The sequence below is a fragment of the Opisthocomus hoazin genome, chromosome 3, assembly GCF_030867145.1.
Source record: "Opisthocomus hoazin isolate bOpiHoa1 chromosome 3, bOpiHoa1.hap1, whole genome shotgun sequence".
Taxonomy (NCBI): domain Eukaryota; kingdom Metazoa; phylum Chordata; class Aves; order Opisthocomiformes; family Opisthocomidae; genus Opisthocomus; species Opisthocomus hoazin.
The window spans coordinates 27016068-27029205 of record NC_134416.1 but is presented as its reverse complement, the minus strand read 5'-3'; the positions used below and the strand labels follow the sequence as shown (position 1 = coordinate 27029205).

The 13138-nt window shown below is 47.9% G+C and overlaps 1 protein-coding gene across 2 annotated transcripts in view; it reads left to right on the top strand.

Annotated features, from left to right (window-relative positions):
- Window positions 1-228: 228 nt before the first annotated feature.
- The window catches only part of MATN2 (matrilin 2), a 78535-nt gene continuing 65625 nt past the window's right edge, over window positions 229-13138 (top strand). For both annotated transcript variants that reach the window (XM_075415812.1, XM_075415811.1), the window contains exon 1: window positions 229-293. The gene's annotated coding sequence lies outside the window, so the exon portion shown is untranslated. The remainder of the gene's footprint in view (window positions 294-13138) is intronic.

Below are 13138 nucleotides of genomic sequence, written 5' to 3'. Positions count from 1 at the left end.
GCTGCCTCCCGGGGCAGAGTCGGCTCTGGAGGTCCGGGCAGGGAGGCCGGTGTCTCCCCAGCGGGACCCCCGCTTTCCCTCCCCTCAGTGCGGCTGAGGCGGGCTACGGCGGCGGGGGACGGGGCTGGCGGGAGGCTGCAGCTCCCCTCAGCCCGCGGTGCTCCCGGGGGGCGGGAAGGGGAGCGCCGTCCGGGGCCGCGCCGAGGGGGGAGGAGGCGCTCCCGCGCTGGCCGCCGCCCGCCGCTGCCCGCCGCCGCCCGCCGCCGAGCGGAGCCGCCACGCCAGCCCCTCAGGTAAGCCCGACGCTGCCGCCCGCGCTGCCCTGCCCTGCCCTGCCGCGCCTCGCCTCTCCCGCCCGGCAGAGCCCGGCGGCACCGGCTGCCCCGCTGCCTCCCATCGCCGCCGCCTCCGGGGCACGGCACAGCCTGCGCTCACCCCCCCGCCCCGGGGCCCCGGCTCGGCGGAGGGACGGTCCTGCCCCGCGGCGGCGGGGCCCCTCCGGTTGAGGGGGCGGCCAGGGAGGGCCTCGCGGCCGGCGGGGCTGCAGGGGCCTGGCGGGGAGCGGGAGGCCGAGGCGAGGGGCCGCGGCGGGGTCCGGGGCCGGGGTAGGTGCTCGCTTGCTGGGTCCTGCTGCGGTGGTTTGCTGCTCGCGTTTCAGCCGCGGAAGAGTGGAGCCTCTGACAGGCGGCGTGGGAGCTGCCCGGGCTTCCCAAGAGCACGGCGTCTGCTGGAGGGGGAAGGAGTGGGGGGCGGTTTGCTGCGTTTGATGGGCTTATCCTGGAAACCCAGCCTAGGCGGTGCTCTTTAATCTTATAAAAAATTGTTGCGGCATCTTTAATGACCACGTATTGATGTTTCGGAAGGCATTTCTTTCCGTGTCGGGCTGCCCGCTGTCACGGCTTAACTGTGGGTTGGTGTTGACTGAGAGGGAGGAATGCGACCGACTGATTTATGGAATACTTCCTAAACGTTTGGGTTTTCTTTTGGTGCCGTCGTTCAAGGGGTGAATGGTCCTGACTAACATCTGGAAAGGTGACGTGCTGTGTTACATCTTACAGCTGTGCTACTGTCAGGCAGCTGACAACTTCAGAAGAAATTACCGTACTGAATCCCATCACAAATTCTCCTTAAATCAAAGGCTTAATAATGTACATATATGGCTTTTCCATGAAATCCTACAAGATCTACAGAATAATTTTTGAATTTTTGAATTTTACGCTGGATTTTTTTAAACTTTTCCTCATTACTGTATATCATTATAATTATTCATCAAATTAAATTTGATTTATTTTATATCTCATAAAATGTAGCACTTGGTTACAGAAGGCTACAGCTAAGATCCTCAGTCTTGCACTCCATAGTCACACCTAATTACTTTATGTGAGTCTTTCCATTGACCTCACTGGGATTTCTCACGAACAGACTCGTGCAGACTCTAGTGCCTATGAGCTGGGACCCTGGGACCAGCTGTAATAGTAAAAGATGTTTTAGTCAGTCCAGGCAAACTAGAGAAAGATTAATCAGATCTAAATACTCTCCCAGGACTTATAAACTATCCCCATAGGAGGGTAAAACATGAAGCACTGCTATTTAATTATAATCTGGACATCATTAACAAGGTCTTTTTATATAGTGTACTCATTGTTAGATCCTGTTTTCATTATGTGCAACTAGTATTTGGAATGGAGTGGTTTTAATCCCCAAATTATTGTTTTACACTGGTGCTGGTACTGGGATCAGTGTGGGTTTGCAAAGAAGTTGCAGAACTACTGCATCCTTTTTTCTTAAAAAAAAAAAAGCCTTTCTCTTTGTGATTAATAGTGACTGTACTTCAGTGTACAGTGTCTATGTATGGTTTGTGACTGTACTTTATGGAGACAAAACTAAGTAGCCCACATATGTATTATATGTCACATAATATATGCTTTCATATAAATACCTATTCTTTGTGGTAAAAGTGAAGTTTCTCAGTTTTGCCATGCTACTCTTCTGGGAACTTTGTGGAAACTCTGATGTCTAGGTCAGATTCGGTACCAGAAAGCGCAAATGAGTCTTCCCCAAAAGAACATGATAATGAAAAGGTCTATTGTCCAAGTGGCAACTGAAGAAAATCATAACTTGGAGACTGATGCTGTCATAAAATAAGAATTCCCACTGCTAAAGCTTGCTGTCTGACCGTTGGAAACTATGCACAATAAACCATACTATGGGTGCACTGTTCTACAGCATCACCATTAGCTTTTACATGGCGAGTTTCTGAAGTTGCTGAAATGGTCATTGGCTTCATCTCTGAGCAGGGGTTGGACCTGATGACCTACAGAGGTCCTTTCTAACCTGAATTATTCTGTGATTCTATGACTTAGCAGTTACTAGTTTTAGAACAGTGATATCAGGAATTCTATATGTGATTTAGATGAATGACTTAAAAATAACTAATAGACCCCTTAATGTTCCTTATTTCACTAGAGTTATAAGTGTTATATGTGTATTACATATACTCTAAGCCTTATGTTCCTTATTTCACTAGAGTTGTAAGTGTTATACATGTGCTACATATACTCTAAGCCCTTTAGATGACTGAATCCATTATGTCAAAATCCTACCATGGTATTTACACCTCACAGTAAATTTAATGCTGATCTTTGCTCTTTCTTACATGCTGTGTGTTTTGGTGTGTATACTCATCAAGATGTGTATGTGTGCTAATCTGACCTCTCTGCTTGGGTAGGCAAGCTGTTCTTCCCCCCATACCCAACGCTCTTCTGATGGCTTCCAGAATGTGGTTGCCTTCCCATATCCTGTAGCACCTTCAGCTATACTCTGCCTGTGGGTACAGCATTGGGTTTGTGGGAATATTTAGCTGACTACCAAATGTCGTTCCCCTCCCTTCTAGGAACTGTTCTGTGATGCATTTTGGTTCTTCCCTTTGCTGTTTCATAATCTAAGTTTAGTTCACTATTGCATTTGATTTTATTGGTCCAGGATACAACTGAGCTGTGGGCATCTGTAACAGCGGGTCAGAATAGTTAGGTACTGATGGATTTTCTCTCAACTGCATCCCAATTGCTATCCAAGGCAGGGGGATCTCTCAGTACAGAGAGCACTGGAATATCCTATTAGCTGCCGAGGTAGGGATACATGTTGGATGCGGGGGATGATATGAAAGCGTAGGAAACAAAGCTGGAAGACTTTGTGAACCTGTGGTTATCGTCCTGCGCCTATCACTATGCAGACATGTCTGGAACAGGCAGATTGCCATCACATGCTAGGATCGTGCCCTTATGCAGACACAAAGCAACAATGTTTGGCCATAAAACTTCCTGTTGGGAGCAGACCTTCATGGACCCACACAAAGAATTTGTCCCAGTCTCCTTTTGCTGGAGTACAGAACTTCTGATCTTAAACCCACTGTAGAATTTGGTTACTTTTACTGTCTGGATACTCGTTATTTTAGATTGGTAGAAGACTGATACTGACTGGGCAACAGTTTTGTTGTTGTGGTGGCTTGCTGTGCTACTATGAAAGCAGTTTCCATTTGGGTTGTCTGTCTCAGAATACACCTGAATTACTAATTGACTTCTAAATAATGATTTTCCCAAATTCATCTGATACTACTGCTGGCATGAATGGCCAAAGTTAGCCTCTTAAAAGTAGATAAATAATGTGTTAACAAGCGAGTCTGCTCTGCTGCTTTGCTGCTTGGTGTAGTGGTGGGTAGGTTCACGTGCATATAGTGCCTGACATCAGGGTTGAGGAGCAGATGAGGAATCTACAAACTTAGAGCACCTGCAACCAGTTTCTTCTTCATGATTTAACCAGATCGGTGAGATGCAGTTGGCAACCATGGTTCAGGGGAGTTCCACTTGTCCTGTGCTGCTGAGCCTAGTGAAGCCCTCATTGTGCTGCAAGGAGTCGCAGAAAATCCGGTGCCTAATTTGGTGAAACAGGATGATAGTAGAGGGCTCCTTTGTAAGGATGAAGGCAGGATGGTGCATCTCGCTGATGTGCTAAATATCATCCTCCTGAGTGTGGCCAGCTGCCCACACACAACACCTGCATAGCTGGGGACAGATATCTTATCACAGAATCACAGAATCACAGAATAGTAGGGGTTGGAAGGGACCTCTGTGGGTCATCTAGTCCAACTCCCCTGCCGAAGCAGGGTCACCTACAGCAGGCTGCACAGGACCTTGTCCAGGCGGGTCTTGAATATCTCCAGAGAAGGAGACTCCACAACCTCTCTGGGCAGCCTGTTCCAGGGCTCCGTCACCCTCAGAGGGAAGAAGTTCTGCCTCATGTTCAGACGGAACTTCCTGTGCCTCAGTTTGTGCCCATTGCCCCTTGTCCTGTCACTGGGCACCACTGAAAAGAGCTTGGCCCCATCCTCCTGACACCCACCCTTCAGATATTTATAAGCATTAATAAGGTCCCCTCGCAGCCTTCTCTTCTTCAGGCTGAACAAGCCCAGCTCCCTCAGCCTCTCCTCGTAGGGGAGATGTTCCAGTCCCCTCATTATCCTCGTAGCCCTCCACTGGACTCTCTCCAGTAGCTCTTCATCTTTCTTGAACTGGGGAGCCCAGAACTGGACACAGTACTCCAGATGGGGCCTCACTAGGGCAGTGTAGAGGAGAAGGAGAACCTCCCTCGTCCTGCTGGCCACACTCTTCTTGATGCACCCCAGGATCCCATTGGCTTTCTTGGCAGCCAGGGCACACTGCTGGCTCATGGTTAACCTGTCGTCCACCAGGACGCCCAGGTCCCTCTCCGCAGAGCTGCTCTCCAGCAGGTCCACCCCAAGCCTGTACTGATGCATGGGGTTGTTCCTCCCCAGGTGCTGGACCTGGAACTTGCCCTTGTTGAACCTCATCAGGTTCCTCACTGCCCAACTTTCCAGCCTGTCCAGGTCACGCTGAATGGCAGCACAGCCTTCTGGTGTATCAACCACACCTCCTAGTTTTGTGTCATCAGCCAACTTGCTGAGGGTACATTCTAACTCTTCATCTAGGTCACTGGTGAAGAAGTTAAACAAGGCTGGGCCCAGTACTGACCCCTGAGGGACACCACTAGTTACCGGCCTCCAACTAGACTCAGCGCCGCTGACGACAACCCTCTGAGTTCTGCCATTCAGCCAGTTCTCAATCCACCTCACCGACCACTCATCCAGCCCACACTTCCTGAGCTTCCCTAGGAGGATGTTATGGGAGACTGTGTCAAAAGCCTTGCTGCAGTCTAGGTAGACAACATCCACGGCTCTCCCCTCATGTACCCAGCCAGTCATGCCATCGTAGAAAGCTATCAGATTGGTCAGGCATGATTTCCCCTTGGTGAATCCATGCTGACTACTCCTCATAACCTTCTTTTCCTCCACTTGCTTGATGATGACCTCCAGAATCAGCTGCTCCATCATCTTTCCCGGGATGGAGATGAGGCTGACCGGCCTGTAGTTCCCTGGGTCCTCCTTCTTGCCCTTTTTGAAGATTGGAGTGACATTGTCCTTTCTCCAGTCCTCGGGCACCTCTCCTGTCCTCCAGGACCTCTCAAAGATGATGGAGAGTGGCTCAGCAATGACATCCGCCGGCTCTCTCAGCACCCGTGGGTGCATTCCATCGGGGTTCCATGGATTTGTGGATGTCCAGATCGCTTAAGCGATCCCTCACGCAGTCCTCCTTGACCAAGGGAAAGTCGCCCTCTTTGTAGACTTCTTCTCTTACCTCCGGGGCCTGGGATTCCTGAGGGCCGGTCTTAGCACTGAAGACTGAAGCAAAGAAGGCATTCAGTAGCTCTGCCTTCTCCGCATCCTCCGTCACCAGGACACCCGCCTCATTCAGCAGCGGCCCCACGTTGTCCCTAGCCTTTCTTTTGCTGCTGATGTAGTTGAAGAAGCCCTTCTTGTTGTTTTTGACATCCCTTGCCAGCTTCAATTCCAGGTGAGCCTTAGCCTTCCTCGTCGCATCCCTGCATGCTCTCACCACGTTTCTGTACTCTTCCCAAGTGGCCTGCCCCTCTTTCCACATTCCATAGACCTTTCTCTTCTGCCTGATCTCTGCTAGAAGCTCCTTGTTCAACCATGCAGGTCTCCTGCCTCCTTTGCTCGATTTCTTTCTCAGGGGGATGCATTGCTCCTGTGCATGGAAGAAGTGTTGTTTAAAGAGCGACCAGCACTCATGGACCCCCCTGCCTTCGAGAGCCCTGGCCCACGGGATTCCTCCCAGTAGCTCCTTGCAGAGGCCAAAGTCAGCCCTCCTGAGGTCCAAGGTTTTGATCCTGCGTATTGCCCTGCTTCCTCCACACAGGATCGTGAACTCAACCATTTCATGGTCACTGCAGCCGAGTCTACCTCCCACCTTCACATCCTCCACCAGTCCCTCCTTGTTTGTTAACACGAGGTCCAGCAGCACGCCTTTCCTTGTTGCTTCCTCCACCACTTGCATCAGAAAGTTATCATCGATGCTCTGTAGGAACCTCCTGGATTGCGCCTGCCTAGCTGTATGGTCTTCCCAGCTGATGTCAGGGTGGTTGAAGTCCCCCATGAGAACCAGGGCCTGTGACTGTGAGGCTGCTTGCAGTTGCCTGTAGAAGGCCTCGTCAACCTCCTCCTCCTGGTCAGGTGGCCTGTAGTACACACCCACTGTAATGTCACCCTTATGAGCCTGTCCCTTAATTCTAACCCACAAGCTTTCAACTTGTTCCTCATTTGCCCCCAGGCCAAGCTCTATGCATTCCAGTTGCTCCCTCACATATAAAGCAACTCCCCCACCTCTCCTTGTTGGCCTGTCTTTCCTAAAGGGTCTGTAGCTATCCATGACAGCGTGCCAGTCATGCGAGTTGTCCCACCACGTTTCTGTGATGGCGACCAAGGCGTAGCCGTCCTGCTGTATAATGGCTTCCAGCTCCTCCTGTTTATTGCCCATGCTACGTGCATTGGTATAGACACACTTGAGCTGGGCTGTCAATCTCACCCCTGGCCTTGGCACACCAAGCCTATGCTCATCCCTAGTGAGCTGGGCAATATCCCCTTCCCCCTTCGAACCTAGTTTAAAGCCCTCTCAATGAGCCCCGCCAGCTCGTGGCCAAGAATCCTTTTTCCCTTTTGAGACAGCTGATTTCCACCTGTCGCCAGCAGGCCAGGTGCTGTGTACACCTCCCCATGATCAAAGAAGCCAAAATTTGACTGATGGCACCGGTCTCTGAGCCACCTATTAACCAGGTGAGTTTTCCTGCCCCTTTCAGTGCTGTTCCCTGCCACTGATGGGATGGAGGAAAACACCACCTGCACCCCTGATCCCTCAACCGGTCGCCCCAGTGCCCTGAAGTCCCTTTTGATGGCCTTGGGACTTCTCTCTGCTATCTCGTCCCCGCCAACCTGCATTACCAAGAGGGGGTAGTAATCAGAAGGCCGCACCAGACCAGGGAGTTCCTTAGCAACATCCCTAACCCGGGCCCCAGGGAGGCAGCAGACTTCCCTGTGGGATGGGTCCGGTCGGCAGATCGGGCCCTCTGTTCCCCTCAGAAGGGAATCACCTATGACAATGACCCTCCTTTTTTTCTTAGTTGAGGCAGTTGTAATACGTGGGGCTGTCTGACTCGTTCTAGGCAACCCCCTGGATGGAGCCTCACCTTCACCCACATCCTCTGTGGCCAGTCCCTCACATTCCAGAGCCCCATATCTGTTGCTTAAGGGCAACTGGGCAGGTGAGGGAGGCCGGGGGGAGAATCGCTTGCCACCCCGAGCAGGGAGCCATTTCCATTCCCCCCCATCTCTTAGGCCCCCTCTTTCTGCTCGGTGGCAAGAGGGTAGGGGGTTCTCGGTGGCAAGACGGTAGGGGGTTCTCTGCTTTCTGTGGAGCCGCCTCCTGCTGCCTCGGCCTCAGGGAGGGCAGGGTGCTGCCCCACCAGTCGATCTCCCTCTCACACTCCTGGATGCTCCTCAGCCTCTCCACTTCCTCCTTCAGCTCTGCCACCAGGCTGAGCAGGTCATTCACCTGCTCGCACCGAACACAGCTGCTGTCTCTGCTGTCCGCTGGTACGAGCGCCAAGCTCAGGCACTCCCTGCAGCCAGAGACCTGGACACCGGCATTCTTGCATGGGGCCTCCGTCTGGGTCCCCACACTCCTTCGAGCAAGAGCTTTACCACGGGTGGTAACCATGGCTTTATGATGTTGGACTCTGTGGGGCTGTGTAGCTACTTTTCGGAATGGGAAAATGCCTGTGTCAGCAACTGGTCCAGAAAGATGGAGGAAATTATTAACACTGTATGTCCTGATACCCATGCCACACACAGTGATTTTGATGAGTAATAGACTAGTAATGCATGTGCTAGCTTGTGGATAGTGAAGTACCTCGAAACATATTGTAACTGATAGTTAACAGGGCTTTACAGTGCCTGCTGTCCTTAATTTTTTTAATTTCTGAGGTGATGGGATTGAGAATGAGATGTTTTGTGGCTTTTGAGTAATAGCTCATTGGTTTTGCAAGTAATTCACTGTGCTTGCTAACTTTGGGACACAGACTATTTTTATTGATGCATAGATCGCTTGCAGTTCCTTTAACTTCAGTGGAAGCTTTTGATTTGATTGCAGGTTCCTGTTATCTTAAAAATGGGTAGATAATAAGGAGTGCTGAAGGAACTTAAGACTGTTTTCCCTTTTATGTGCGTACGTTCTTTATAACTTAGAAACATTGAAGTTAGATCTGCTGGCAGCTTAATGAAAGTAAATGGCTATGTCTTTTAACTGTCAAAAAAAGAAAGCTGAAGACAGCCTCTATAGTGGTAACAACTGCTGCCCCTGGTGTTTTTTTTGTCTTCCCTTTCCTTCCCATCTATGATGAGAAATTATATAGAATTGAAGAGAGGGGATATTTTCTGCAGTTACTAAAGGTGTGGATGTTCCAGATAACTGCTGAGAATTTCACGTGCTGTGCATCGTGCCAGTTTTGGTGGCAGCTGGAGAAGGTGGAGATGTTGGGGTTTGTGGAGTTCATGTTTCTGTTTTAGCCTTGGAAGGGTACTTGTACTGCAAGATGAAGAAGGAGACCACCCAGAGGAGCAGGAGGCATCAGCTGAAACATATTACTACCCTGGTTTTCCAATCTCTTTTTCAGCATGATCTGCCCAGCAAAGACAGGTGCATTTTAAAGGTATCTGAACGAGAAAAAGGCAGCCTTCCAGGCCTGCAGAAGGGTTTCCCAGTTCTGTGTGAAAGAAATTTCCCTAAAGTGGGGTAAGAGGTGGAAGGACACTGACTTCAGCACTAGCTACAGAGCATCTGTTCTCCCTTGACATTATTTAAGAGATATCACAGTGAAAAGGGCAAATCTTAATAACATGCACCATGCAGTGGAGAAAGTCATTGGACTCTGAATATTCAGCAGTGTCTCGGTCCAAAACAGCCATCAATCCCCTGTGAAGAGACTTGCATGGAAAGATATTTGGAAGGGTAGAAACAGGCTTGTGTTGTTTGAGTGCTGTCCAACAAAGGAAACAGGTCTTTTAAAGATGAAGTCCCAATTTAATTTTTCAATATTCTTACACTGTAGTTCATGAAAATTGAAAATCCAGAACAGTGCATCAGAAAAATAATTCTATTGCATGAGTATATGGCTAAGCAAGCACAGGTAAAATTGATAAGAAAACACCATGGAAATACTTAGCTATTGACTAGCAGCCAGTTAGGGAGCAAGGGAAACCCGAGAGGAACAAGAGAGCTTGTCTATTTACTTGCCGTCTTCTAGGAGACTCTCCTCCTTTACACAAAACTTATTGAAAACAGCTGCAGATATCGCAAGCAGCCCTCACCAGATTGTACCTCTGTGAGCAGCAGTTGCCTGTCCTCTGTTCGAAGGTTGTTCACATGCCCAGCAGAGCAGTGTGCTGTGTTGACTGCTCCAAGGTTCCTGTGAAAGCCCTGCACAGGACCGTTGTCTTCCTCTCTTCATGGGTAGAAGAAGTGAGCAGTGGAAGCCAGTGGATCTGGTGCTCAACCTGGTTGAGCCTCATGTTTTGCTATGCCTCCTGGTGTCTTGCTTTTGAGGCATTTGGGATGTTTGCCATACAATGACTTGGTCTTGGGTCTGCCCAGGGGAGTTGCCTCCTAATGGTATAATACTGAAGACTCCTGCTGCGACAGCTGGAATCGAAGTCCTTGAAACATATTTCCAGGTAGCCACAAAAAGACGTGTTTGTAAGTTTGGTACTTTGGAATTACGTTCTCAGCTGGTAGAGCAAGGGTTAGTCAGCATTGTGAAGCTACAGGGGGCTGTTCCAGCAGCCTGGCTTAGCCTGCTGGGAAAATGAGGTGCTAAATACCGAATGTGGTGCAATAAACACCATCCAGCTTCTAGAGTGAAGACAAGGGAACTTGCAGAAGACCCAGAAAATAAACAGAGAACCGTGGGAGAACTGTATGTGGAGAAGCCGTGCAACCACAGTACAAACTGGTCCTGTAAAAATGCAAGCAACAGTGGACACAAGTGTGTACCTGGAACTAGAGCAAAGAACACAAGTCCCGACTGTCATCACCTCAGGAAGGCAGCACAGGAGCTTTCGATGTGGATGAAAGGGTGGCAGGGGGCTAGGATCTGTGGTATCACATACACAGCCTTTGACTTTGGGAACTTGTTGGGTTTTTTCTCCTTGAAAATGGATGCAATTTCACTTTAATTTTTCTTTTAGATTATCTTATATATCAGAACTTGTAAGGTGAGGCAACTAAAGGTCTCCTCTGTTCAGCATTGCTTTCTTCTGCAACGGTATTTTAGAACACAGTTTGTGAGGGTAGGAGTGAGTTGATAATAGATTTTTTTTTTAATGAGAGTTGGATCTTTTTTGGTGGAACTTTGAGTGAGCTTGTTTTCTGGTTATCAGGCTGGTAAAGATATTGAGATCTAAGAATCTAAGGTTTCTGAATCAAAATGGAATACTATTGAGCAACAGAAGTTATGTTAAGTTTGAATAAAAGGATCCCCAGAAAACTAGGCACTGGTATTCAATGCTTATTTTTCTTTAGTACCCCCAACTTACTTTTCAAAGGGACTGGTAAAATCACATAAAATTGAAAATTTACTGCTTTAATATGTTTCAGAATTCAGTGACAGCTAATGAATGATTATGTAGGCATTTCAGTTTATATGGTCAGCTAACCATATGATATTTGCGTGCTATATAAACATTTTCCCAACAGAATTCAAAGACTTAAAATCACAGCAAACAAACATTGTTTTTTTTTCTTATTTCTGAAGTTGCTTGGGGACAGTAGTGAGCCTAGTGAATCTGAAATTGTGACCAAATATCAAAAATTGCTGCAAAGGTATAAAATATGTTAAGTACCAGAATGCAAGAGGGTTTAGTCTAGCGTGCTTTGCAGAGCTGCTAGGACTGTCCCGAGTCACTTGTTTATCACAGTTTCCTTCGGCATCATGCTGTTACTGGATGGTTCAGCAACGCGTTGTGAAGGTGCTCTGCAACAGTATCCTTCATTCTGCATTAATGTGCCATCAGGAACAAATAAAATGGCTCTACTTAGAGATTAGACCAATCTTCACTGTGGTTTAGGATGAGTAGGAAGGAGGCATGAGTTAGGCCACTGATAATTAGGTAACAGCCAGATAGCTCTCTTGAACAGACCGTTCATGCCTGGTTCCCGTGACAGCCTTGTAAGGAGCGTATTTCTCTACACTCCTTAGCTCTCTGAGCATGGCTGCTATGTTTCTAAAACATTGGTGCTAGAACTGGCGTGCATCCTTGAGGTCCTTTTGCCTTGTGTGCTGAAGGAACAGGCCAGAGGGAGAGGAGGAGGCCCTCTTGCACAGCCCTGTCATTGTTGACAATGTTCTGAGATGTGAGGAGACAACCTGGGAGAAACTTTCATTGGTAATTTCCAGCAGTAACAACTGTTGCCTCCAGCAGAATTTTGTCCCATTTTCAGTGGTGCATGCTATTTGTGGTGTCAATCTGTTTCTGACTAGAGCACTGAAAATATTCTACCAGTAATACCATCCAGGTGTCTATGCTGCTAGGACTCCAAAATTTTAATTTTTTGTGGCCACTATTACAAGCACCAACTATTTACATCTGTTTCCTAGTTTGAATGTCCTTAAATCAAGTGTTGCCTGTTACTGGGTAATATCGAACATTTAAGCAAGGCTGGGCATTTTGAGTGCAAAGACTCAGTTCATTTTGCCCTCTGGCATATACACCAGAACACTGTGTTTGCACTTGGGCATGCTGAGTAGGATACACAAAAGGAAAAACAGATTGATAGACAGAAAAATAGATCAATGTGTAATGCTTGTGCAGGACAGGCTGAAGAACAATGTACAAAATCTCTTTATTAGAGAGAAAACATTGACTGGGAATTTGCTTTTCTGCCAGTGAGTACCTCATGGTGGGAAAAAAATTAATTCTCTTTCTGAACTGGGGCATTCTGTTGCCTCATGTTACAGATCTGTGACTTTGTCTGCTTACCAGGTTTAGGACCATATTAAAATTGTTTTCAACATCTTTGTTACTTAACCAAGAATTACTGTTAAAATTTGAGCTACTTGTAAAGTTTCCACTCAGTTTTGGGTAGGACAGTTCTTTGCTGTGAAAGTGGGTAGTTTTATCCATCTCTTGTGCACCTAGGGGAGGTCTTGGCTAAGCTTGATCATACTGCTTGTTCCAAAGCTGAATCTAGCTCCTGTGAGATGTTCCCTTCCCAATCCACAACAATAAAGTTTTGGGGGGAGGTAGGAGGAATCACTATCTGATGAAGCCCACCAACAAGGAACATTGCCAGAAGATGAGCCTTTAGCATGTCAGTCTTAGCTTTCTGTTTGTGGGCAGTCAACCATGGCTTTTGATGATGTGTTAGCAAACTCCTGGGCAGGAATCATCTTTTAGTGTAGGAATTTTTCCTGTTAATTTTTTCTTCTGTATGACATAATTTCTCCATAACTTATGGCAAGCTCATTGCCAGTCCTCAGAAGTCTCCTTGAGTAAACAAGATTCATCCTGCACTATCATCTTCATACTAGGAACCATGGGCAGTCTTCTGAAAAGGATGCATGAGCTGTCGCCAGTTGATATTTGTAGTTGCTGTTTCTGGAATATATTCCTTTATCTTGTTTTAATTCTCTGAGATTTTCTGAAGCAAGTATC